The following is a 5,312-nucleotide window of genomic DNA, read 5'->3' as shown; positions in this document are numbered from 1 at the left end:
CTAAACTAAAACTACAAAACTTACTTGAAATTAAAGCTCTAAACTAAGAAATGAAGAGAGAACTTCAGAGAGAGGTTTCTAGTGAGAGATTTCTTTGTTTCAAGTGTTTTTGATATATATTGCTCGAATGAAATGGTCTCTTATTTATAGGCCTCTCTGCTGGACCACTGAGCTGCTTGGTTGGACCACTGAGCTGCTTGGTTGGACCGTTGAGCAGCTGACCAAACCCTTCAGCATGGGTTTGATCCCTTGACCAAGTAGCTTAGTCACCTCCTTGTGCTTGACTCATCAAGGTAGTTGTGGGCTATGAAACCAGCTATTGTGAGCTACTTGAGGTGAGGTAATGGATGACTTCATGGTTTGCTTGATGGTTAAGTTAAGTCTGGTGCACACCGCTCAGTGCACCTGCTAAACCGCTAAGCTACTTGTTTAGCAGCTTCTGACCATGTTGACTGGGACGTGGCCTAGTGCTTGCTGATCTGGTCAGGAGTCTGGTTCTCCGCTGAGCTGCTTGGTTGGACCGCTGAGCTACTTGTTCAGCAGCTTGGGCTTGTGCTAAGCTCGTGTCTGACCGTGTCAAGCTGAATTTCTGACCATGCCAGGTCTAGTCTAGTGCTAGGCTAAGCGGCTAAGCAGGTCCGCTCAACTTCCTGGTTGAGCAGTTTGGTCCAAGTCAGGTTGGTGGCCATGTCAAGCTAGTGTCCAGGTCAGCTCAGCGGGGCTTGTTCCACACTTAGCTGCCTGGTTGAACATCTTGATTTTTGACTTCTTTCGCTTTGTTGACCATGAGTCTTTCTTTCTTCTTTTCTTCATTCTAAATCCTACAAAATACATAAAAAAGAAATACACATACAAATATACAAGATTGTGATATTTTATACAAAAAGTATTATTTTAAGTTGGTTTTTCTCAATTACGCTTAAGATAAGTGCCATAAAAGTGTATGAATTTTACATATGTTTGGCACTTATCAATACCTCACACCCTCAAAGAACAAATCCACAAAACCGATCGTAAAAGATGTGTAAAATTTTCTTTTGCACCTTCAATGTGCTAAAACATTCACTAGCAATTTAGAACACAACCCATTGATGAATGTTACATACATAGGTGAAAGTGAATGAATAAGATTCACAAAAGGAATTCTTTGAAAATAACATGATATAAAAAATACTCTTTTCAAATATAGTCAAGAACTCTCTTTTTCACATGAAATGTTTTATCTTTTCTAAAAAAATCACTCTTCAAAACGTGAATCGCTTTTGCATTAAGTTTTTGTTTTAGTCAAGTTTTTCTTGGATGCCTTTGCATATGGGAAAGGATGGTAAAATACCATTCACTTTGAAAATTATTCTATTGGGGGTAGTTGAATAAATTTTCACTTAATTGATTAACGTTTCTTTAAAACGTCCAATATTACAAAACAAAAGGTGACTTAATCGATTAACCAAGTCCTTAATTAATTAGTTAAAGTAATAATCAATTAATGATTTTCTAAAAATACTTAGTTGATTATGCATGAATCTCTAACATGAATGATATATGCATGATGCATGACTTTGAAAAGAATATACGTATAAGTGCCCAAAATCATGTATGCATGCTATAATATGTTTTAAGTCATATTATGTATGAAAAATCTCTTTTATGCAATATGCTCATATTGTGTGAGATTTATCAAAAGGTTCACCTAACCTAGACTCTACCCATTCAAAGCATCTTAGGACCTAAAATGAAAATAATTACTCTTAAAGTTGGTAATGAAACAAAACTTCAAAACACAAGACAACAACCTTCCCCCCTTTTGGCATGATAAAAAAGCATATATACAGTAAAATGTTAGTCAAAAGTCATGACATGAGCATATATTTAAACAACTTAATCGGTTAGGCATGATATTAATCGATTAAGCAGGATTAGAATTCAAGGAAAATGCAATTTAAGCTATAGTTAATCGGTTACATATGCTATTAATCAACTAAAAAGAGACATTTCAGCAAATTTATAAAAGTTTCTTGATTTTCTTTGGTTATTCAATTTATAAGCATCATAGGTTAACAAATATACCAATTTTATTGACAAGGTAGTAAGAGACAAAATAAATATAAACCATAATGCACATCCATTTCAAACACAAAATAGTTAACACAAGTCAAAATACACATATGCTAAATCGAAAGAAAATAGAAAATTATAACCAAATATAGAGTCATAAGAGTATAAGTAAAATTAGCAATGACATAAACAAATACACACCCTAGACTAATCCAACTAGGAATACTAATGGTTTCCCTAATTATACTAGCTACTAGGAGGTGGTTGGAAGAAGCCGCTAAAGGTGTTGAACATAAAGCTAAGCTATCCTAAGCAAGTCTAAGTTTCCATTTTTGTCTATGCAACTTCCCCATGAGCCTTTCCTCCATAGTTTGCATCCTATTCTTCATGGCTTGAATTCCATTGCCAATACGCTCATTGAGATGTTGTTTCATAGCGTCCAAATGAGTCAAAACGAAAGATGGTGCTTGAGGCATAATAAGAACCTCATCCAATTGCGATGCTTGGGTTTGCTCAGCTGGAATAACATTTTCGTCCTCATCTGAAATCTCAACAGTATTTTGATGATCCTCCTAATACTTCCACACTCCACTATATTTATAGATACTCATCTTGAGGATTAGACTATCATCAATGAGATGCTACATGTGATTCACAACAATAAAGTCCTCATTAGTGGTGTCAATGCCAACATGTTTAGTGGCACGTAATATGAAAATCCCATAGACCAGCAATCTAGATGAAGATGAAGCGATGTGAGACATCACCTTTAGAATCTCAACAGGTCAATTCACCATGATTCCTTCTTTCAGAGCATACAAGAGCTTCAAATCATTACCCGTTGATTGAACATGGTTGGTGTATCGTTGAACCAACACATAAGCAATAATGTAATGGAGAAGCCTGTTCTCAAAAGTCATGGAATCGGCTTTGGTCAACATAACTTGCATATAGCTGTGTGGTCCTCTTAAGCACGACGTATACATTTCGGTTGAATCATACGAGTTCCATAATTCGTTGTCGCAGTCACCTAGAGGAGAGCCATCACTGGTTAGGCCTCCATTGTAATCAATATTAATTGTAAAACACTAACATACCTCTTATCCTTGTATTGAAAGTTTATATAGAATTCCCAAACTAGAGAAGGGTAGATGTTTCCATTTAATTCCAAAAATGTGTTAGCCCATGGAGTCTCTAATTCTAGCGGGAATTGAAAGTATTGCTCCACCATCCACAACATATTTGCATATCGAATATACGTCTACTTTCTGTTAGGTATCAGTGGTTACAATACACCTAGAAGGAGGGGTTGAATAGGTGTAGCGGTTAGAATAGCCGCTTTTCGAAAACTCAACACTTAATGCTGAATCACCCCTAATTAATCGATTACAGGATGAAGATAATCGATTAACAGAACCAACTTAATCGATTAACAGAACAAGGATAATCGATTAACGCAACAGTCTTAATCGATTAAAACAGAAACAGTAAGCTTAGACAGATTCGATTAATTGCACAACAGTTAACCGATAATGAAACGAATAACAGAGCTTACAGATTTTTTATCAGAGTATCATTCAGTATAGTACAAGTACAGAATGTATCAATTAATTCTACTATACTAGATAATCGATTAAAAACAGTAAAGAGAGAGAGAGAGAGAGAGAGAGAGAAATCCTGCAACGCGAATTTTTATCCTGGTTCGTTTGCTTGTCCACTCCAAACTACATCCAGGCCTCCCGGCTGACTTGGGAGATTTGCTTCACTATAATTGAAGCAATGTATTTACACGCACATCATCCAATTACAACACTTAGAAAATTACAAGAAAACAAAGAAACCTATTCTATGGTTTGACTCCCTTCCTACCGACAAAGAAAACGTTTCTTTCGGCGTAGCCCCAGCCAAGAATCTCTGTTCTTTCCTTTTCTAAAACTCTAAGCAATTATGAAGAAACACTCAATCTCTAAGGTGATAAGACACCACGAGATTCCCTTGTTACAACAATTACACAACAAAATAGAAGAGTAAAATCAAGCTAAAACAAAGCTCAAATATGACAAGAAGGCTTTACTCTAAAACACCTAATACAAGTTCATGCAAAATGACAATGTATTAGTATGAAAACAGAAGTTACAGAATCTAAAAAACTTCACAAAAAGCATCAATAATATGCATGAACATGTGAGGGAAAATATGAGAAATTATAACATGAAATGCACTCAATCCTAAAGCATAGAATCTCTCCTTTCTAAACTCACAAATGCACTAACAACTAGATGCAAAAAATATCACGTAAAATGCTAACTCTCTAATAAATGCAACATGCAACTTATGAGATTAATTCTGAAAACGCAGTTTATAAAGAATCAGTTCAGAAGCCCAGTTAATCAATTAAAAGCTCTCTTAATCGATTAACGTTGTTCAAAAACGTTAACTGATTCTGTTTTTCAAGTTTTCAGTTTCAACAACTTTTCAAACAGTTAGATTAATCGATTAACGTATGCCTTAATCGATTAACAGCATTTTTAAACGTGTTCTAGTAGCAACAACTTTTCAAAGCAGTTGGGTTAATCGATTAAAGTATTCGTTAATCGATTAACAACATTTTACATGTGTATTTTTAAATACAAAACCTCAAATACGTTATGCACTTAGTTCATACATGTTTAACACTTAGTTTATGCCTAGAATGCACATATACATGTATTTATGTAATGCATGAACATATTATGAATGACATATCTCAAAGATGAAATGATTTAAAAAGATTTATGCATATGAGACATGTATTAAGTGCTTTAAGTCTTGACTCAACTTAAACTAGATTCTAGTCTAAGCCTAGTACCAATTAAAGACTTAAGCACATTGATTTGTTGGTGATCTTCAAGCTCTTATTAGCACAAGTTGTCCTCATCAAAACCATGACATATAAAGAGAGCTTTCCAAAGTGTTCCTCTTGACATGCACACTTTCAATCTCCCCCTTTTTGATGATGACAAACACTACATCAACTTCATCAATTCTAATAACAATTGTTTGATGAATAAGCTTGAAGATTGTGTTGGCATGATTGATATGATGCGCAAATATATCGGAAGCTGTTATTACGATCAACCTGCACAATCAAAAAACAACAAAACAACCTTTCTCCCCCTTTTGACATTATCAAAAAGATAACCCAGGTCAAAAAAGCTAGGAAGAGATATGAGTTAATCATAAAACAAAGTTAATGAATTAATTTGGGTTTTAACAAA

This window comes from Lupinus angustifolius, unplaced genomic scaffold (assembly GCF_001865875.1).
Source record: "Lupinus angustifolius cultivar Tanjil unplaced genomic scaffold, LupAngTanjil_v1.0 Scaffold_118, whole genome shotgun sequence".
NCBI lineage: Eukaryota > Viridiplantae > Streptophyta > Magnoliopsida > Fabales > Fabaceae > Lupinus > Lupinus angustifolius.
The sequence above is the reverse complement of the archived record's forward strand: the minus strand, read 5'-3'. Positions refer to the sequence as shown.